Source organism: Maylandia zebra, linkage group LG3, assembly GCF_041146795.1.
Source record: "Maylandia zebra isolate NMK-2024a linkage group LG3, Mzebra_GT3a, whole genome shotgun sequence".
Taxonomy (NCBI): domain Eukaryota; kingdom Metazoa; phylum Chordata; class Actinopteri; order Cichliformes; family Cichlidae; genus Maylandia; species Maylandia zebra.
The window spans coordinates 51,913,432-51,933,728 of record NC_135169.1 but is presented as its reverse complement, the minus strand read 5'-3'; the positions used below and the strand labels follow the sequence as shown (position 1 = coordinate 51,933,728).

The following is a 20,297-nucleotide window of genomic DNA, read 5'->3' as shown; positions in this document are numbered from 1 at the left end:
AAAATGAAAGGCTTACAGCACCAGGTATTCCCAGGAAGTCTCCCATCCAAGTACTAACCAAGCACAGCCCTGCTTAGCTTCCGAGATCAGACGAGGTCGGGCGTGCTCAGGGTGGTACGGCCGTAAGCTGCTGGCCCCAGCACAATGTCTCAATTTATGGATTCAACTGATTAGGTGGCAAGTACCTGAAGTTACGAAGACAATCCTTTAACCATACCTGCATGTTTGCATAATACCCTAACCCAAAGGCTCAGTTTAGCATTTATCTAACAGCACAGACCCTGGATTGTTGAAGATGGCCTCAGGAACCAGCACAGGGCCTGGTGTGTTGTACATGGCCACAGCTAGCAGCACAGGGCCTGGTTTGGTGAAGATGGCCTCGGCCAGAAGCGCAGGGCCTGGTGTGATGTGAGTGGCCTGAGCAAGAGCCACAGGCCTTGGTGTGGTGTAAGTGGCCTCAGCCAGAAGCCACAGGCACTGGTGTGGTGTAAGTGCCCTCAGCCAGCAGCCACAGGCCCTGGTGTGGTGTAAGTGGCCTCAGCCAGCAGCCACAGGCCCTGGTGTGGTGTAAGTGGCCTCAGCCAGCAGCCACAGGCCCTGGTGTGGTGTAAGTGGCCTCAGCCAGTGCCACAGGCCCTGGTGTGGTGTAAGTGGCCTGAGCAAGAGTCACAGACCCTGGTGTGGTGTAATTGGCCTCAATAGCAACTAAGGCCCTGGTGTGGTGTAAGTGGCCTCAGCCAGAAGCCACAGGCACTGGTGTGGTGTAAGTGGCCTCAGCCAGCAGCCACAGGCCCTGGTGTGGTGTAAGTGGCCTCAGCCAGCAGCCACAGGCCCTGGTGTGGTGTAAGTGGCCTCAGCCAGAGCCACAGGCCCTGGTGTGGTGTAAGTGGCCTCAGCCAGTGCCACAGGCCCTGGTGTGGTGTAAGTGGCCTGAGCAAGAGCCACAGACCCTGGTGTGGTGTAATTGGCCTCAATAGCAACTAATGCCCTGGTGTGGTGTAGGTGGCCTCAGCCAGCAGCCACAGGCCCTGGTGTGGTGTAAGTGGCCTCAATAGCAACTAATGCCCTGGTGTGGTGTAAGTGGCCTCAGCCAGCAGCCACAGGCCCTGGTGTGGTGTAAGTGGCCTGAGCAAGAGCCACAGGCCCTGGTGTGGTGTAATTGGCCTCAATAGCAACTAAGGCCCTGGTGTGGTGTAAGTGGCCTCAGCCAGTGCCACAGGCCCTGGTGTGGAGTAAGTGGCCTCAATAGCAACTAAGGCCCTGGTGTGGTGTATGTGGCCTCAGCCAGCAGCCACAGGCCCTGGTGTGGTGTAAGTGGCCTCAGAAGCAAATAAGGCCGTGGTGTGGTGTATGTGGCCTCAGCCAGCAGCCACAGGCCCTGGTGTGGTGTAAGTGGCCTCAATAGCAACTAAGGCCGTGGTGTGGTGTAAGTGGCCTCAGCCAGCAGCCACAGGCCCTGGTGTGGTGTAAGTGGCCTCAGCCAGCAGCCACAGGCCCTGGTGTGGTGTAAGTGGCCTGAGCAAGAGCCACAGGCCCTGGTGTGGTGTAATTGGCCTCAATAGCAACTAAGGCCCTGGTGTGGTGTATGTGGCCTCAGCCAGCAGCCACAGGCCCTGGTGTGGTGTAAGTGGCCTCAGAAGCAAATAAGGCCGTGTTGTGGTGTATGTGGCCTCAGCCAGCAGCCACAGGCCCTGGTGTGGTGTAAGTGGCCTCAATAGCAACTAAGGCCCTGGTGTGGTGTAGGTGGCCTCAGCCAGCAGCCACAGGCCCTGGTGTGGTGTAAGTGGCCTCAGCCAGCAGCCACAGGCCCTGGTGTGGTGTAAGTGGCCTCAGCCAGAGCCACAGGCCCTGATGTGGTGTAAGTGGCCCCAGCCGGTCACTCAGGCCCTGGTGTGGTGTAGGTGGCATCACCTAGCAGCACAAGACATTGGAAAACAGCCAAAAGCAATGTCGTTAATGTGCCCTCATTAATGGGCAGCTGCTTTTGGTCTTTTAATACACCCCTTCTCTGGATCAAAAGCGGTTCAATGACATGAAAATGAAAGGCTTACAGCACCAGGTATTCCCAGGCAGTCTCCCATCCAAGTACTAACCAAGCCCAGCCCTGCTTAGCTTCCGAGATCAGACGAGGTCGGGAGTGCTCAGGGTGGTATGGCCGTAAGCTGCTGGCCCCAGCACAATGTCTCAATTTATGGATTCAAGTGATTAGGTGGCAAGTACCTGAAGTTACGAAGACAATCCTATAACCATACATGCATGTTTGCATAATACCATAACCCAAAGGCTCAGTTTGGCATTTATCTAACAGCACAGGCCCTGGATTGTTGAAGATGGCCTCTGGAACCAGCACAGGGCCTGGTGTGTTGTACATGGCCACAGCAAGCAGCACAGGGCCAGGTTTGGTGAAGATGGCCTCGGCCAGAAGCACAGGGCCTGGTGTGATATGAGTGGCCTGAGCAAGAGCCACAGGCCCTGGTGTGGTGTAGGTGGCCTCAGCCAGCAGCCACAGGCCCTTGTGTGGTGTAAGTGGCCTCAGCCAGCAGCCACAGGCCCTGGTGTGGTGTAAGTGGCCTCAGCCAGAAGCCACAGGCACTGGTGTGGTGTAAGTGCCCTCAGCCAGCAGCCACAGGCCCTGGTGTGGTGTAAGTGACCTCAGCCAGCAGCCACAGGCCCTGGTGTGGTGTAAGTGGCCTCAGCCAGCAGCCACAGGCCCTGGTGTGGTGTAAGTGGACTCAGCCAGTGCCACAGGCCCTGGTGTGGTGTAAGTGGCCTGAGCAAGAGTCACAGACCCTGGTGTGGTGTAATTGGCCTCAATAGCAACTAATGCCCTGGTGTGGTGTAAGTGACCTCAGCCAGCAGCCACAGGCCCTGGTGTGGTGTAAGTGGCCTCAGCCAGCAGCCACAGGCCCTGGTGTGGTGTAAGTGGCCTCAGCCAGCAGCCACAGGCCCTGGTGTGGTGTAAGTGGCCTGAGCAAGAGCCACAGACCCTGGTGTGGTGTAATTGGCCTCAATAGCAACTAATGCCCTGGTGTGGTGTAAGTGACCTCAGCCAGCAGCCACAGGCCCTGGTGTGGTGTAAGTGGCCTCAGCCAGCAGCCACAGGCCCTGATGTGGTGTAAGTGGCCCCAGCCGGTCACTCAGGCCCTGGTGTGGTGTAAGTGGCCTCAGCCAGAGCCACAGGCCCTGGTGTAGTGTAAGTGGCCTCAGCCAGTGCCACAGGCCCTGGTGTGGTGTAAGTGGCCTGAGCAAGAGCCACAGACCCTGGTGTGGTGTAAGGGGCCTCAATAGCAACTAATGCCCTGGTGTGGTGTAAGTGGCCTCAGCCAGCAGCCACAGGCACTGGTGTGGTGTAAGTGGCCTCAGCCAGCAGCCACAGGCCCTGGTGTGGTGTAAGTGGCCTCAGCCAGCAGCCACAGGCCCTGGTGTGGTGTAAGTGGCCTGAGCCAGCAGCCACAGGCCCTGGTGTGGTGTAGGTGGCCTCAGCCAGCAGCCACAGGCCCTGGTGTGGTGTAAGTGGCCTCAGCCAGAGCCACAGGCCCTGATGTGGTGTAAGTGGCCCCAGCCGGTCACTCAGGCCCTGGTGTGGTGTAGGTGGCATCAGCTAGCAGCACAAGACATTGGAAAAGAGCCAAAAGCAATGTCGTTAATGTGCCCTCATTAATGGGCAGCTGCTTTTGGTCTTTTAATACACCCCTTCTCTGGATCAAAAGCGGTTCAATGACATGAAAATGAAAGGCTTACAGCACCAGGTATTCCCAGGCAGTCTCCCATCCAAGTACTAACCAAGCCCAGCCCTGCTTAGCTTCCGAGATCAGACGAGGTCGGGCGTGCTCAGGGTGGTATGGCCGTAAGCTGCTGGCCCCAGCACAATGTCTCAATTTATGGATTCAAGTGATTAGGTGGCAAGTACCTGAAGTTACGAAGACAATCCTATAACCATACCTGCATGTTTGCATAATACCCTAACCCAAAGGCTCAGTTTGGCATTTATCTAACAGCACAGGCCCTGGATTGTTGAAGATGGCCTCTGGAACCAGCACAGGCCCTGGTGTGTTGTACATGGCCACAGCAAGCAGCACAGGGCCAGGTTTGGTGAAGATGGCCTCGGCCAGAAGCACAGGGTCTGGTGTGATATGAGTGGCCTGAGCAAGAGCCACAGGCCCTGGTGTGGTGTAATTGGCCTCAGCCAGCAGCCACAGGCCCTGGTGTGGTGTAAGTGGCCTCAGCCAGCAGCCACAGGCCCTGGTGTGGTGTAAGTGGCCTCAGCCAGCAGCCACAGGCCCTGGTGTGGTGTAAGTGGCCTCAGCCAGAGCCACAGGCCCTGATGTGGTGTAAGTGGCCCCAGCCGGTCACTCAGGCCCTGGTGTGGTGTAGGTGGCATCAGCTAGCAGCACAAGACATTGGAAAAGAGCCAAAAGCAATGTCGTTAATGTGCCCTCATTAATGGGCAGCTGCTTTTGGTCTTTTAATACACCCCTTCTCTGGATCAAAAGCGGTTCAATGACATGAAAAAGAAAGGCTTACAGCACGAGGTATTCCCAGGCAGTCTCCCATCCAAGTACTAACCAAGCCCAGCCCTGCTTAGCTTCCGAGATCAGACGAGGTCGGGCGTGCTCAGGGTGGTATGGCCGTAAGCTGCTGGCCCCAGCACAATGTCTCAATTTATGGATTCAAGTGATTAGGTGGCAAGTACCTGAAGTTACGAAGACAATCCTATAACCATACCTGCATGTTTGCATAATACCCTAACCCAAAGGCTCAGTTTAGCATTTATCCAACAGCACAGGCCCTGGATTGTTGAAGATGGCCTCAGGAACCAGAACAGGGCCTGGTGTGTTGTACATGGCCACAGCTAGCAGAACAGGGCCTGGTTTGGTGAAGATGGCCTCGGCCAGAAGCACAGGGCCTGGTGTGATATGAGTGGCCTGAGCAAGAGCCACAGGCCCTGGTGTGGTGTAAGTGGCCTGAGCAAGAGCCACAGGCCCTGGTGTGGTGTAATTGGCCTCAATAGCAACTAAGGCCCTGGTGTGGTGAATGTGGCCTCAGCCAGCAGCCACAGGCCCTTGTGTGGTGTAAGTGGCCTCAGAAGCAAATAAGGCCGTGGTGTGGTGTAAGTGGCCTCAGCCAGAGCCACAGGCCCTGGTGTGGTGTAAGTGGCCTCAATAACAACTAAGGCCCTGGTGTGGTGTAAGTGGCCTGAGCCAGCAGCCACAGGCCCTGGTGTGGTGTAGGTGGCCTCAGCCAGCAGCCACAGGCCCTGGTGTGGTGTAAGTGGCCTCAGCCAGAGCCACAGGCCCTGGTGTGGTGTAATTGGCCTCAATAGCAACTAAGGCCCTGGTGTGGTGTAAGTGGCCTCAATAGCAACTAAGGCCCTGGTGTGGTGTAAGTGGTCTCAGCCAGTGCCACAGGCCCTGGTGTGGTGTAATTGGCCTCAATAGCAACTAAGGCCCTGGTGTTGTGTATGTGGCCTCAGCCAGCAGCCACAGGCCCTGGTGTGGTGTAAGTGGCCTCAGAAGTAAATAAGGCCCTGGTGTGGTGTAAGTGGCCTCAGCCAGCAGCACAGGGCCAGGTTTGGTGAAGATGGCCTTGGCCAGAAGCACAGGGTCTGGTGTGATATGAGTGGCCTGAGCAAGAGCCACAGGCCCTGGTGTGGTGTAAGTGGCCTCAGCCAGAAGCCACAGGCCCTGGTGTGGTGTAGGTGGCCTCAGCCAGCAGCCACAGGCCCTTGTGTGGTGTAAGTGGCCTCAGCCAGCAGCCACAGGCCCTGGTGTGGTGTAAGTGGCCTCAGCCAGCAGCCACAGGCCCTGGTGTGGTGTAAGTGGCCTGAGCAAGAGCTACAGACCCTGGTGTGGTGTAATTGGCCTCAATAGCAACTAAGGCCCTGGTGTGGTGTAGGTGGCCTCAGCCAGCAGCCACAGGCCCTGGTGTGGTGTAAGTGGCCTCAGCCAGCAGCCACAGGCCCTGGTGTGGTGTAAGTGGCCTCAGCCAGAGCCACAGGCCCTGATGTGGTGTAAGTGGCCCCAGCCGGTCACTCAGGCCCTGGTGTGGTGTAGGTGGCATCAGCTAGCAGCACAAGACATTGGAAAAGAGCCAAAAGCAATGTCGTTAATGTGCCCTCATTAATGGGCAGCTGCTTTTGGTCTTTTAATACACCCCTTCTCTGGATCAAAAGCGGTTCAATGACATGAAAATGAAAGGCTTACAGCACCAGGTAGTGCAAGGAAGTCTCCCATCCAAGTACTAACCAAGCCCAGCCCTGCTTAGCTTCTGAGATCAGACGAGGTCGGGCGTGCCCAGGGTGGTATGGCCGTAAGCTGCTGGCCCCAGCACAATGTCTCAATTTATGGATTCAAGTGATTAGGTGGCAAGTACCTGAAGTTACGAAGACAATCCTATAACCATACCTGCATGTTTGCATAATACCCTAACCCAAAGGCTCAGTTTGGCATTTATCCAACAGCACAGGCCCTGGATTGTTGAAGATGGCCTCAGGAACCAGAACAGGGCCTGGTGTGTTGTACATGGCCACAGCTAGCAGCACAGGGCCTGGTTTGGTGAAGATGGCCTCGGCCAGAAGCACAGGGCCTGGTGTGATATGAGTGCCCTGAGCAAGAGCCACAGGCCCTGGTGTGGTGTAAGTGGCCTCAGCCAGCAGCCACAGGCCCTGGTGTGGTGTAAGTGGCCTCAGCCAGCAGCCACAGGCCCTGGTGTGGTGTAAGTGGCCTCAGCCAGCAGCCACAGCCCTGGTGTGGTGTAAGTGGCCTCAGCCAGCAGCCACAGGCCCTGGTGTGGTGTAAGTGGCCTCAGCCAGAGCCACAGGCCCTGATGTGGTGTAAGTGGCCCCAGCCGGTCACTCAGGCCCTGGTGTGGTGTAGGTGGCATCAGCTAGCAGCACAAGACATTGGAAAAGAGCCAAAAGCAATGTCGTTAATGTGCCCTCATCAATGGGCAGCTGCTTTTGGTCTTTTAATACACCCCTTCTCTGGATCAAAAGCGGTTCAATGACATGAAAAAGAAAGGCTTACAGCACGAGGTATTCCCAGGTAGTCTCCCATCCAAGTACTAACCAAGCCCAGCCCTGCTTAGCTTCCGAGATCAGACGAGGTCGGGCGTGCTCAGGGTGGTATGGCCGTAAGCTGCTGGCCCCAGCACAATGTCTCAATTTATGGATTCAAGTGATTAGGTGGCAAGTACCTGAAGTTACGAAGACAATCCTATAACCATAACTGCATGTTTGCATAATACCCTAACCCAAAGGCTCAGTTTGGCATTTATCCAACAGCACAGGACCTGGATTGTTGAAGATGGCCTCTGGAACCAGCACAGGGCCTGGTGTGTTGTACATGGCCACAGCTAGCAGCACAGGGCCTGGTTGGGTGAAGATGGCCTCGGCCAGAAGCACAGGGTCTGGTGTGATATGAGTGGCCTGAGCAAGAGCCACAGGCCCTGGTGTGGTGTAAGTGGCCTCAGCCAGCAGCCACAGGCCCTGGTGTGGTGTAAGTGCCCTCAGCCAGCAGCCACAGGCCCTGGTGTGGTGTAAGTGGCCTCAGCCAGTGCCACAGGCCCTGGTGTGGTGTAATTGGCCTCAATAGCAACTAAGGCCCTGGTGTGGTGTAAGTGGTCTCAGCCAGTGCCACAGGCCCTGGTGTGGTGTAATTGGCCTCAATAGCAACTAAGGCCCTGGTGTTGTGTATGTGGCCTCAGCCAGCAGCCACAGGCCCTGGTGTGGTGTAAGTGGCCTCAGAAGTAAATAAGGCCCTGGTGTGGTGTAAGTGGCCTCAGCCAGCAGCACAGGGCCAGGTTTGGTGAAGCTGGCCTTGGCCAGAAGCACAGGGTCTGGTGTGATATGAGTGGCCTGAGCAAGAGCCACAGGCCCTGGTGTGGTGTAAGTGGCCTCAGCCAGAAGCCACAGGCCCTGGTGTGGTGTAGGTGGCCTCAGCCAGCAGCCACAGGCCCTTGTGTGGTGTAAGTGGCCTCAGCCAGCAGCCACAGGCCCTGGTGTGGTGTAAGTGGCCTCAGCCAGCAGCCACAGGCCCTGGTGTGGTGTAAGTGGCCTCAGCCAGCAGCCACAGGCCCTGATGTGGTGTAAGTGGCCTGAGCAAGAGCCACAGACCCTGGTGTGGTGTAATTGGCCTCAATAGCAACTAAGGCCCTGGTGTGGTGTAGGTGGCCTCAGCCAGCAGCCACAGGCCCTGGTGTGGTGTAAGTGGCCTCAGCCAGCAGCCACAGGCCCTGGTGTGGTGTAAGTGGCCTCAGCCAGAGCCACAGGCCCTGATGTGGTGTAAGTGGCCCCAGCCGGTCACTCAGGCCCTGGTGTGGTGTAGGTGGCATCAGCTAGCAGCACAAGACATTGGAAAACAGCCAAAAGCAATGTCGTTAATGTGCCCTCATTAATGGGCAGCTGCTTTTGGTCTTTTAATACACACCTTCTCTGGATCAAAAGCGGTTCAATGACATGAAAATGAAAGGCTTACAGCACCAGGTATTCCAAGGAAGTCTCCCATCCAAGTACTAACCAAGCCCAGCCCTGCTTAGCTTCCGAGATCAGACGAGGTCGGGCGTGCTCAGGGTGGTATGGCCGTAAGCTGCTGGCCCCAGCACAATGTCTCAATTTATGGATTCAACTGATTAGGTGGCAAGTACCTGAAGTTACGAAGACAATCCTATAACCATACCTGCATGTTTGCATAATACCCTAACCCAAAGGCTCAGTTTAGCATTTATCCAACAGCACAGGCCCTGGATTGTTGAAGATGGCCTCAGGAACCAGAACAGGGCCTGGTGTGTTGTACATGGCCACAGCTAGCAGCACAGGGCCTGGTTTGGTGAAGATGGCCTTGGCCAGAAGCACAGGGTCTGGTGTGATATGAGTGGCCTGAGCAAGAGCCACAGGCCCTGGTGTGGAGTAAGTGGCCTGAGCAAGAGCCACAGGCCCTGGTGTGGTGTAATTGGCCTCAATAGCAACTAAGGCCCTGGTGTGGTGTATGTGGCCTCAGCCAGCAGCCACAGGCCCTGGTGTGGTGTAAGTGGCCTCAGAAGCAAATAAGGCCCTGGTGTGGTGTATGTGGCCTCAGCCAGGAGCCACAGGCCCTGGTGTGGTGTAAGTGGCCTCAATAGCAACTAAGGCCCTGGTGTGGTGTAAGTGGCCTCAGCCAGCAGCCACAGGCCCTGGTGTGGTGTATGTGGCCTCAGCCAGCAGCCACAGGCCCTGGTGTGGTGTAAGTGGCCTCAGCCAGCAGCCACAGGCCCTGGTGTGGTGTAAGTGGCCTCAATAGCAACTAAGGCCCTGGTGTGGTGTAGGTGGCCTCAGCCAGCAGCCACAGGCCCTGGTGTGGTGTAAGTGGCCTCAGCCAGCAGCCACAGGCCCTGGTGTGGTGTAAGTGGCCTCAATAGCAACTAAGGCCCTGGTGTGGTGTAGGTGGCCTCAGCCAGCAGCCACAGGCCCTGGTGTGGTGTAAGTGGCCTCAATAGCAACTAAGGCCCTGGTGTGGTGTAGGTGGCCTCAGCCAGCAGCCACAGGCCCTGGTGTGGTGTAAGTGGCCTCAGCCAGTGCCACAGGCCCTGGTGTGGTGTAAGTGGCCTCAGCCAGCAGCCACAGGCCCTGGTGTGGTGTAAGGGGCCTCAATAGCAACTAATGCCCTGGTGTGGTGTAAGTGGCCTCAGCCAGCAGCCACAGGCACTGGTGTGGTGTAAGTGGCCTCAGCCAGCAGCCACAGGCCCTGGTGTGGTGTAAGTGGCCTCAGCCAGCAGCCACAGGCCCTGGTGTGGTGTAAGTGGCCTCAGCCAGCAGCCACAGGCCCTGGTGTGGTGTAAGTGGCCTCAGCCAGAAGCCACAGGCACTGGTGTGGTGTAAGTGCCCTCAGCCAGCAGCCACAGGCCCTGGTGTGGTGTAAGTGACCTCAGCCAGCAGCCACAGGCCCTGGTGTGGTGTAAGTGGCCTCAGCCAGCAGCCACAGGCCCTGGTGTGGTGTAAGTGGACTCAGCCAGTGCCACAGGCCCTGGTGTGGTGTAAGTGGCCTGAGCAAGAGTCACAGACCCTGGTGTGGTGTAATTGGCCTCAATAGCAACTAATGCCCTGGTGTGGTGTAGGTGGCCTCAGCCAGCAGCCACAGGCCCTGGTGTGGTGTAAGTGGCCTCAGCCAGTGCCACAGGCCCTGGTGTGGTGTAAGGGGCCTCAATAGCAACTAATGCCCTGGTGTGGTGTAAGTGGCCTCAGCCAGCAGCCACAGGCACTGGTGTGGTGTAAGTGCCCTCAGCCAGCAGCCACAGGCCCTGGTGTGGTGTAAGTGGCCTCAGCCAGCAGCCACAGGCCCTAGTGTGGTGTAAGTGGCCTCAGCCAGCAGCCACAGGCCCTGGTGTGGTGTAAGTGGCCTGAGCAAGAGCCACAGGCCCTGGTGTGGTGTAAGTGGCCTCAGCCAGAAGCCACAGGCACTGGTGTGGTGTAAGTGCCCTCAGCCAGCAGCCACAGGCCCTGGTGTGGTGTAAGTGACCTCAGCCAGCAGCCACAGGCCCTGGTGTGGTGTAAGTGGCCTCAGCCAGCAGCCACAGGCCCTGGTGTGGTGTAAGTGGCCTCAGCCAGTGCCACAGGCCCTGGTGTGGTGTAAGTGGCCTGAGCAAGAGTCACAGACCCTGGTGTGGTGTAATTGGCCTCAATAGCAACTAATGCCCTGGTGTGGTGTAGGTGGCCTCAGCCAGCAGCCACAGGCCCTGGTGTGGTGTAAGTGGCCTCAGCCAGTGCCACAGGCCCTGGTGTGGTGTAAGTGGCCTGAACAAGAGCCACAGACCCTGGTGTGGTGTAATTGGCCTCAATAGCAACTAATGCCCTGGTGTGGTGTAAGTCGCCTCAGCCAGCAGCCACAGGCCCTGGTGTGGTGTAAGTGGCCTGAACAAGAGCCACAGACCCTGGTGTGGTGTAATTGGCCTCAATAGCAACTAATGCCCTGGTGTGGTGTAAGTCGCCTCAGCCAGCAGCCACAGGCACTGGTGTGGTGTAAGTGGCCTCAATAGCAACTAAGGCCCTGGTGTGGTGTAAGTCGCCTCATCCAGCAGCCACAGGCCCTGGTGTGGTGTAAGTGGCCTCAGCCAGAGCCACAGGCCCTGATGTGGTGTAAGTGGCCCCAGCCGGTCACTCAGGCCCTGGTGTGGTGTAGGTGGCATCAGCTAGCAGCACAAGACATTGGAAAACAGCCAAAAGCAATGTCGTTAATGTGCCCTCATTAATGGGAAGCTGCTTTTGGTCTTTTAATACACCCCTTCTCTGGATCAAAAGCGGTTCAATGACATGAAAATGAAAGGCTTACAGCACCAGGTATTCCCAGGTAGTCTCCAATCCAAGTACTAACCAAGCCCAGCCCTGCTTAGCTTCCGAGATCAGACGAGGTCGGGCGTGCTCAGGGTGGTATGGCCGTAAGCTGCTGGCCCCAGCACAATGTCTCAATTTATGGATTCAACTGATTAGGTGGCAAGTACCTGAAGTTACGAAGACAATCCTTTAACCATACCTGCATGTTTGCATAATACCCTAACCCAAAGGCTCAGTTTGGCATTTATCTAACAGCACAGGCCCTGGATTGTTGAAGATGGCCTCAGGAACCAGCACAGGGCCTGGTGTGTTGTACATGGCCACAGCTAGCAGCACAGGGCCTGGTTTGGTGAAGATGGCCTCGGCCAGAAGCGCAGGGCCTGGTGTGATGTGAGTGGCCTGAGCAAGAGCCACAGGCCCTGGTGTGGTGTAAGTGGCCTCAGCCAGAAGCCACAGGCACTGGTGTGGTGTAAGTGGCCTCAGCCAGCAGCCACAGGCCCTGGTGTGGTGTAAGTGGCCTCAGCCAGCAGCCACAGGCCCTGGTGTGGTGTAAGTGGCCTCAGCCAGCAGCCACAGGCCTTGGTGTGGTGTAAGTGGCCTCAGCCAGAGCCACAGGTCCTGGTGTGGTGTAAGTGGCCTGAGCCAGTGCCACAGGCCCTGGTGTGGTGTAAGTGGCCTGAGCAAGAGCCACAGACCCTGGTGTGGTATAATTGGCCTCAATAGCAACTAATGCCCTGGTGTGGTGTAGGTGGCCTCAGCCAGCAGCCACAGGCCCTGGTGTGGTGTAAGTGGCCTCAATAGCAACTAATGCCCTGGTGTGGTGTAAGTGGCCTCATCCAGCAGCCACAGGCCCTGGTGTGGTGTAAGTGGCCTGAGCAAGAGCCACAGGCCCTGGTGTGGTGTAATTGGCCTCAATAGCAACTAAGGCCCTGGTGTGGTGTAGGTGGCCTCAGCCAGCAGCCACAGGCCCTGGTGTGGTGTAAGTGGCCTCAGCCAGCAGCCACAGGCCCTGGTGTGGTGTAAGTGGCCTCAGCCAGCAGCCACAGGCCCTGATGTGGTGTAAGTGGCCCCAGCCGGTCACTCAGGCCCTGGTGTGGTGTAGGTGGCATCAGCTAGCAGCACAAGACATTGGAAAAGAGCCAAAAGCAATGTCGTTAATGTGCCCTCATTAATGGGCAGCTGCTTTTGGTCTTTTAATACACCCCTTCTCTGGATCAAAAGCGGTTCAATGACATGAAAATGAAAGGCTTACAGCACCAGGTATTCCCAGGCAGTCTCCCATCCAAGTACTAACCAAGCACAGCCCTGCTTAGCTTCCGAGATCAGACGAGGTCGGGCGTGCTCAGGGTGGTACGGCCGTAAGCTGCTGGCCCCAGCACAATGTCTCAATTTATGGATTCAACTGATTAGGTGGCAAGTACCTGAAGTTACGAAGACAATCCTTTAACCATACCTGCATGTTTGCATAATACCCTAACCCAAAGGCTCAGTTTAGCATTTATCTAACAGCACAGACCCTGGATTGTTGAAGATGGCCTCAGGAACCAGCACAGGGCCTGGTGTGTTGTACATGGCCACAGCTAGCAGCACAGGGCCTGGTTTGGTGAAGATGGCCTCGGCCAGAAGCGCAGGGCCTGGTGTGATGTGAGTGGCCTGAGCAAGAGCCACAGGCCTTGGTGTGGTGTAAGTGGCCTCAGCCAGAAGCCACAGGCACTGGTGTGGTGTAAGTGCCCTCAGCCAGCAGCCACAGGCCCTGGTGTGGTGTAAGTGGCCTCAGCCAGCAGCCACAGGCCCTGGTGTGGTGTAAGTGGCCTCAGCCAGCAGCCACAGGCCCTGGTGTGGTGTAAGTGGCCTCAGCCAGTGCCACAGGCCCTGGTGTGGTGTAAGTGGCCTGAGCAAGAGTCACAGACCCTGGTGTGGTGTAATTGGCCTCAATAGCAACTAAGGCCCTGGTGTGGTGTAAGTGGCCTCAGCCAGAAGCCACAGGCCCTGGTGTGGTGTAAGTGGCCTCAGCCAGCAGCCACAGGCCCTGGTGTGGTGTAAGTGGCCTCAGCCAGAGCCACAGGCACTGGTGTGGTGTAAGTGGCCTCAGCCAGCAGCCACAGGCCCTGGTGTGGTGTAAGTGGCCTCAGCCAGCAGCCACAGGCCCTGGTGTGGTGTAAGTGGCCTCAGCCAGAGCCACAGGCCCTGGTGTGGTGTAAGTGGCCTCAGCCAGTGCCACAGGCCCTGGTGTGGTGTAAGTGGCCTGAGCAAGAGCCACAGACCCTGGTGTGGTGTAATTGGCCTCAATAGCAACTAATGCCCTGGTGTGGTGTAGGTGGCCTCAGCCAGCAGCCACAGGCCCTGGTGTGGTGTAAGTGGCCTCAATAGCAACTAATGCCCTGGTGTGGTGTAAGTGGCCTCAGCCAGCAGCCACAGGCCCTGGTGTGGTGTAAGTGGCCTGAGCAAGAGCCACAGGCCCTGGTGTGGTGTAATTGGCCTCAATAGCAACTAAGGCCCTGGTGTGGTGTAAGTGGCCTCAGCCAGTGCCACAGGCCCTGGTGTGGAGTAAGTGGCCTCAATAGCAACTAAGGCCCTGGTGTGGTGTATGTGGCCTCAGCCAGCAGCCACAGGCCCTGGTGTGGTGTAAGTGGCCTCAGAAGCAAATAAGGCCGTGGTGTGGTGTATGTGGCCTCAGCCAGCAGCCACAGGCCCTGGTGTGGTGTAAGTGGCCTCAATAGCAACTAAGGCCGTGGTGTGGTGTAAGTGGCCTCAGCCAGCAGCCACAGGCCCTGGTGTGGTGTAAGTGGCCTCAGCCAGCAGCCACAGGCCCTGGTGTGGTGTAAGTGGCCTGAGCAAGAGCCACAGGCCCTGGTGTGGTGTAATTGGCCTCAATAGCAACTAAGGCCCTGGTGTGGTGTATGTGGCCTCAGCCAGCAGCCACAGGCCCTGGTGTGGTGTAAGTGGCCTCAGAAGCAAATAAGGCCGTGTTGTGGTGTATGTGGCCTCAGCCAGCAGCCACAGGCCCTGGTGTGGTGTAAGTGGCCTCAATAGCAACTAAGGCCCTGGTGTGGTGTAGGTGGCCTCAGCCAGCAGCCACAGGCCCTGGTGTGGTGTAAGTGGCCTCAGCCAGCAGCCACAGGCCCTGGTGTGGTGTAAGTGGCCTCAGCCAGAGCCACAGGCCCTGATGTGGTGTAAGTGGCCCCAGCCGGTCACTCAGGCCCTGGTGTGGTGTAGGTGGCATCACCTAGCAGCACAAGACATTGGAAAACAGCCAAAAGCAATGTCGTTAATGTGCCCTCATTAATGGGCAGCTGCTTTTGGTCTTTTAATACACCCCTTCTCTGGATCAAAAGCGGTTCAATGACATGAAAATGAAAGGCTTACAGCACCAGGTATTCCCAGGCAGTCTCCCATCCAAGTACTAACCAAGCCCAGCCCTGCTTAGCTTCCGAGATCAGACGAGGTCGGGAGTGCTCAGGGTGGTATGGCCGTAAGCTGCTGGCCCCAGCACAATGTCTCAATTTATGGATTCAAGTGATTAGGTGGCAAGTACCTGAAGTTACGAAGACAATCCTATAACCATACATGCATGTTTGCATAATACCATAACCCAAAGGCTCAGTTTGGCATTTATCTAACAGCACAGGCCCTGGATTGTTGAAGATGGCCTCTGGAACCAGCACAGGGCCTGGTGTGTTGTACATGGCCACAGCAAGCAGCACAGGGCCAGGTTTGGTGAAGATGGCCTCGGCCAGAAGCACAGGGTCTGGTGTGATATGAGTGGCCTGAGCAAGAGCCACAGGCCCTGGTGTGGTGTAGGTGGCCTCAGCCAGCAGCCACAGGCCCTTGTGTGGTGTAAGTGGCCTCAGCCAGCAGCCACAGGCCCTGGTGTGGTGTAAGTGGCCTCAGCCAGAAGCCACAGGCACTGGTGTGGTGTAAGTGCCCTCAGCCAGCAGCCACAGGCCCTGGTGTGGTGTAAGTGACCTCAGCCAGCAGCCACAGGCCCTGGTGTGGTGTAAGTGGCCTCAGCCAGCAGCCACAGGCCCTGGTGTGGTGTAAGTGGACTCAGCCAGTGCCACAGGCCCTGGTGTGGTGTAAGTGGCCTGAGCAAGAGTCACAGACCCTGGTGTGGTGTAATTGGCCTCAATAGCAACTAATGCCCTGGTGTGGTGTAAGTGACCTCAGCCAGCAGCCACAGGCCCTGGTGTGGTGTAAGTGGCCTCAGCCAGCAGCCACAGGCCCTGGTGTGGTGTAAGTGGCCTCAGCCAGCAGCCACAGGCCCTGGTGTGGTGTAAGTGGCCTGAGCAAGAGTCACAGACCCTGGTGTGGTGTAATTGGCCTCAATAGCAACTAATGCCCTGGTGTGGTGTAAGTGACCTCAGCCAGCAGCCACAGGCACTGGTGTGGTGTAAGTGCCCTCAGCCAGCAGCCACAGGCCCTGGTGTGGTGTAAGTGGCCTCAGCCAGCAGCCACAGGCCCTGATGTGGTGTAAGTGGCCCCAGCCGGTCACTCAGGCCCTGGTGTGGTGTAAGTGGCCTCAGCCAGAGCCACAGGCCCTGGTGTAGTGTAAGTGGCCTCAGCCAGTGCCACAGGCCCTGGTGTGGTGTAAGTGGCCTGAGCAAGAGCCACAGACCCTGGTGTGGTGTAAGGGGCCTCAATAGCAACTAATGCCCTGGTGTGGTGTAAGTGGCCTCAGCCAGCAGCCACAGGCACTGGTGTGGTGTAAGTGGCCTCAGCCAGCAGCCACAGGCCCTGGTGTGGTGTAAGTGGCCTCAGCCAGCAGCCACAGGCCCTGGTGTGGTGTAAGTGGCCTGAGCCAGCAGCCACAGGCCCTGGTGTGGTGTAGGTGGCCTCAGCCAGCAGCCACAGGCCCTGGTGTGGTGTAAGTGGCCTCAGCCAGAGCCACAGGCCCTGATGTGGTGTAAGTGGCCCCAGCCGGTCACTCAGGCCCTGGTGTGGTGTAGGTGGCATCAGCTAGCAGCACAAGACATTGGAAAAGAGCCAAAAGCAATGTCGTTAATGTGCCCTCATTAATGGGCAGCTGCTTTTGGTCTTTTAATACACCCCTTCTCTGGATCAAAAGCGGTTCAATGACATGAAAATGAAAGGCTTACAGCACCAGGTATTCCCAGGCAGTCTCCCATCCAAGTACTAACCAAGCCCAGCCCTGCTTAGCTTCCGAGATCAGACGAGGTCGGGCGTGCTCAGGGTGGTATGGCCGTAAGCTGCTGGCCCCAGCACAATGTCTCAATTTATGGATTCAAGTGATTAGGTGGCAAGTACCTGAAGTTACGAAGACAATCCTATAACCATACCTGCATGTTTGCATAATACCCTAACCCAAAGGCTCAGTTTGGCATTTATCTAACAGCACAGGCCCTGGATTGTTGAAGATGGCCTCTGGAACCAGCACAGGCCCTGGTGTGTTGTACATGGCCACAGCAAGCAGCACAGGGCCAGGTTTGGTGAAGATGGCCTCGGCCAGAAGCACAGGGTCTGGTGTGATATGAGTGGCCTGAGCAAGAGCCACAGGCCCTGGTGTGGTGTAATTGGCCTCAGCCAGCAGCCACAGGCCCTGGTGTGGTGTAAGTGGCCTCAGCCAGCAGCCACAGGCCCTGGTGTGGTGTAAGTGGCCTCAGCCAGCAGCCACAGGCCCTGGTGTGGTGTAAGTGGCCTCAGCCAGAGCCACAGGCCCTGATGTGGTGTAAGTGGCCCCAGCCGGTCACTCAGGCCCTGGTGTGGTGTAGGTGGCATCAGCTAGCAGCACAAGACATTGGAAAAGAGCCAAAAGCAATGTCGTTAATGTGCCCTCATTAATGGGCAGCTGCTTTTGGTCTTTTAATACACCCCTTCTCTGGATCAAAAGCGGTTCAATGACATGAAAAAGAAAGGCTTACAGCACGAGGTATTCCCAGGCAGTCTCCCATCCAAGTACTAACCAAGCCCAGCCCTGCTTAGCTTCCGAGATCAGACGAGGTCGGGCGTGCTCAGGGTGGTATGGCCGTAAGCTGCTGGCCCCAGCACAATGTCTCAATTTATGGATTCAAGTGATTAGGTGGCAAGTACCTGAAGTTACGAAGACAATCCTATAACCATACCTGCATGTTTGCATAATACCCTAACCCAAAGGCTCAGTTTAGCATTTATCCAACAGCACAGGCCCTGGATTGTTGAAGATGGCCTCAGGAACCAGAACAGGGCCTGGTGTGTTGTACATGGCCACAGCTAGCAGAACAGGGCCTGGTTTGGTGAAGATGGCCTCGGCCAGAAGCACAGGGCCTGGTGTGATATGAGTGGCCTGAGCAAGAGCCACAGGCCCTGGTGTGGTGTAAGTGGCCTGAGCAAGAGCCACAGGCCCTGGTGTGGTGTAATTGGCCTCAATAGCAACTAAGGCCCTGGTGTGGTGTATGTGGCCTCAGCCAGCAGCCACAGGCCCTTGTGTGGTGTAAGTGGCCTCAGAAGCAAATAAGGCCGTGGTGTGGTGTAAGTGGCCTCAGCCAGAGCCACAGGCCCTGGTGTGGTGTAAGTGGCCTCAATAACAACTAAGGCCCTGGTGTGGTGTAAGTGGCCTGAGCCAGCAGCCACAGGCCCTGGTGTGGTGTAGGTGGCCTCAGCCAGCAGCCACAGGCCCTGGTGTGGTGTAAGTGGCCTCAGCCAGAGCCACAGGCCCTGGTGTGGTGTAATTGGCCTCAATAGCAACTAAGGCCCTGGTGTGGTGTATGTGGCCTCAGCCAGCAGCCACAGGCCCTTGTGTGGTGTACATGGCCACAGCCAGCAGCCACAGGCCCTGGTGTGGTGTAAGTGGTCTCAGCCAGTGCCACAGGCCCTGGTGTGGTGTAATTGGCCTCAATAGCAACTAAGGCCCTGGTGTTGTGTATGTGGCCTCAGCCAGCAGCCACAGGCCCTGGTGTGGTGTAAGTGGCCTCAGAAGTAAATAAGGCCCTGGTGTGGTGTAAGTGGCCTCAGCCAGCAGCACAGGGCCAGGTTTGGTGAAGATGGCCTTGGCCAGAAGCACAGGGTCTGGTGTGATATGAGTGGCCTGAGCAAGAGCCACAGGCCCTGGTGTGGTGTAAGTGGCCTCAGCCAGAAGCCACAGGCCCTGGTGTGGTGTAGGTGGCCTCAGCCAGCAGCCACAGGCCCTTGTGTGGTGTAAGTGGCCTCAGCCAGCAGCCACAGGCCCTGGTGTGGTGTAAGTGGCCTCAGCCAGCAGCCACAGGCCCTGGTGTGGTGTAAGTGGCCTCAGCCAGCAGCCACAGCCCTGGTGTGGTGTAAGTGGCCTCAGCCAGCAGCCACAGGCCCTGGTGTGGTGTAAGTGGCCTCAATAGCAACTAATGCCCTGGTGTGGTGTAAGTGGCCTCAGCCAGCAGCCACAGGCCCTGGTGTGGTGTAAGTGGCCTGAGCAAGAGCCACAGGCCCTGGTGTGGTGTAATTGGCCTCAATAGCAACTAAGGCCCTGGTGTGGTGTAAGTGGCCTCAGCCAGTGCCACAGGCCCTGGTGTGGAGTAAGTGGCCTCAATAGCAACTAAGGCCCTGGTGTGGTGTATGTGGCCTCAGCCAGCAGCCACAGGCCCTGGTGTGGTGTAAGTGGCCTCAGAAGCAAATAAGGCCGTGGTGTGGTGTATGTGGCCTCAGCCAGCAGCCACAGGCCCTGGTGTGGTGTAAGTGGCCTCAATAGCAACTAAGGCCGTGGTGTGGTGTAAGTGGCCTCAGCCAGCAGCCACAGGCCCTGGTGTGGTGTAAGTGGCCTCAGCCAGCAGCCACAGGCCCTGGTGTGGTGTAAGTGGCCTGAGCAAGAGCCACAGGCCCTGGTGTGGTGTAATTGGCCTCAATAGCAACTAAGGCCCTGGTGTGGTGTATGTGGCCTCAGCCAGCAGCCACAGGCCCTGGTGTGGTGTAAGTGGCCTCAGAAGCAAATAAGGCCGTGTTGTGGTGTATGTGGCCTCAGCCAGCAGCCACAGGCCCTGGTGTGGTGTAAGTGGCCTCAATAGCAACTAAGGCCCTGGTGTGGTGTAGGTGGCCTCAGCCAGCAGCCACAGGCCCTGGTGTGGTGTAAGTGGCCTCAGCCAGCAGCCACAGGCCCTGGTGTGGTGTAAGTGGCCTCAGCCAGAGCCACAGGCCCTGATGTGGTGTAAGTGGCCCCAGCCGGTCACTCAGGCCCTGGTGTGGTGTAGGTGGCATCACCTAGCAGCACAAGACATTGGAAAACAGCCAAAAGCAATGTCGTTAATGTGCCCTCATTAATGGGCAGCTGCTTTTGGTCTTTTAATACACCCCTTCTCTGGATCAAAAGCGGTTCAATGACATGAAAATGAAAGGCTTACAGCACCAGGTATTCCCAGGCAGTCTCCCATCCAAGTACTAACCAAGCCCAGCCCTGCTTAGCTTCCGAGATCAGACGAGGTCGGGAGTGCTCAGGGTGGTATGGCCGTAAGCTGCTGGCCCCAGCACAATGTCTCAATTTATGGATTCAAGTGATTAGGTGGCAAGTACCTGAAGTTACGAAGACAATCCTATAACCATACATGCATGTTTGCATAATACCATAACCCAAAGGCTCAGTTTGGCATTTATCTAACAGCACAGGCCCTGGATTGTTGAAGATGGCCTCTGGAACCAGCACAGGGCCTGGTGTGTTGTACATGGCCACAGCAAGCAGCACAGGGCCAGGTTTGGTGAAGATGGCCTCGGCCAGAAGCACAGGGTCTGGTGTGATATGAGTGGCCTGAGCAAGAGCCACAGGCCCTGGTGTGGTGTAGGTGGCCTCAGCCAGCAGCCACAGGCCCTTGTGTGGTGTAAGTGGCCTCAGCCAGCAGCCACAGGCCCTGGTGTGGTGTAAGTGGCCTCAGCCAGAAGCCACAGGCACTGGTGTGGTGTAAGTGCCCTCAGCCAGCAGCCACAGGCCCTGGTGTGGTGTAAGTGACCTCAGCCAGCAGCCACAGGCCCTGGTGTGGTGTAAGTGGCCTCAGCCAGCAGCCACAGGCCCTGGTGTGGTGTAAGTGGACTCAGCCAGTGC

General features: G+C 57.2%; 12 non-coding genes and 1 pseudogene across 12 annotated transcripts; all 13 read right to left on the bottom strand.

Moving 5' to 3' along the window:
- Positions 1–9: 9 nt before the first annotated feature.
- On the bottom strand, positions 10–128 carry LOC143417503 (5S ribosomal RNA). Its single transcript, XR_013097725.1, has one exon. It is a non-coding gene; the product is annotated as a 5S ribosomal RNA (ribosomal RNA).
- Positions 129–2,044: 1,916 nt separating this feature from the next.
- On the bottom strand, positions 2,045–2,163 carry LOC143417833 (5S ribosomal RNA). The gene has a single exon (XR_013097980.1). It is a non-coding gene; the product is annotated as a 5S ribosomal RNA (ribosomal RNA).
- Positions 2,164–3,734: 1,571 nt separating this feature from the next.
- LOC143417727 (5S ribosomal RNA) lies at positions 3,735–3,853 on the bottom strand. The gene has a single exon (XR_013097875.1). It is a non-coding gene; the product is annotated as a 5S ribosomal RNA (ribosomal RNA).
- A 664-nt stretch (positions 3,854–4,517) lies between these two features.
- LOC143417211 (5S ribosomal RNA) lies at positions 4,518–4,636 on the bottom strand. The gene has a single exon (XR_013097428.1). It is a non-coding gene; the product is annotated as a 5S ribosomal RNA (ribosomal RNA).
- Positions 4,637–6,196: 1,560 nt separating this feature from the next.
- Positions 6,197–6,315, bottom strand: LOC143417577 (5S ribosomal RNA; annotated as a pseudogene).
- Positions 6,316–7,018: 703 nt separating this feature from the next.
- LOC143417178 (5S ribosomal RNA) lies at positions 7,019–7,137 on the bottom strand. The gene has a single exon (XR_013097395.1). It is a non-coding gene; the product is annotated as a 5S ribosomal RNA (ribosomal RNA).
- Positions 7,138–8,467: 1,330 nt separating this feature from the next.
- LOC143417982 (5S ribosomal RNA) lies at positions 8,468–8,586 on the bottom strand. Its single transcript, XR_013098130.1, has one exon. It is a non-coding gene; the product is annotated as a 5S ribosomal RNA (ribosomal RNA).
- Positions 8,587–11,293: 2,707 nt separating this feature from the next.
- Positions 11,294–11,412, bottom strand: LOC143417916 (5S ribosomal RNA). Its single transcript, XR_013098064.1, has one exon. It is a non-coding gene; the product is annotated as a 5S ribosomal RNA (ribosomal RNA).
- Positions 11,413–12,547: 1,135 nt separating this feature from the next.
- Positions 12,548–12,666, bottom strand: LOC143417517 (5S ribosomal RNA). Its single transcript, XR_013097739.1, has one exon. It is a non-coding gene; the product is annotated as a 5S ribosomal RNA (ribosomal RNA).
- Positions 12,667–14,661: 1,995 nt separating this feature from the next.
- Positions 14,662–14,780, bottom strand: LOC143417832 (5S ribosomal RNA). Its single transcript, XR_013097979.1, has one exon. It is a non-coding gene; the product is annotated as a 5S ribosomal RNA (ribosomal RNA).
- Positions 14,781–16,391: 1,611 nt separating this feature from the next.
- LOC143417725 (5S ribosomal RNA) lies at positions 16,392–16,510 on the bottom strand. Its single transcript, XR_013097873.1, has one exon. It is a non-coding gene; the product is annotated as a 5S ribosomal RNA (ribosomal RNA).
- Positions 16,511–17,174: 664 nt separating this feature from the next.
- On the bottom strand, positions 17,175–17,293 carry LOC143417210 (5S ribosomal RNA). Its single transcript, XR_013097427.1, has one exon. It is a non-coding gene; the product is annotated as a 5S ribosomal RNA (ribosomal RNA).
- A 2,305-nt stretch (positions 17,294–19,598) lies between these two features.
- LOC143417831 (5S ribosomal RNA) lies at positions 19,599–19,717 on the bottom strand. The gene has a single exon (XR_013097978.1). It is a non-coding gene; the product is annotated as a 5S ribosomal RNA (ribosomal RNA).
- Between the last annotated feature and the right edge of the window lie 580 nt (positions 19,718–20,297).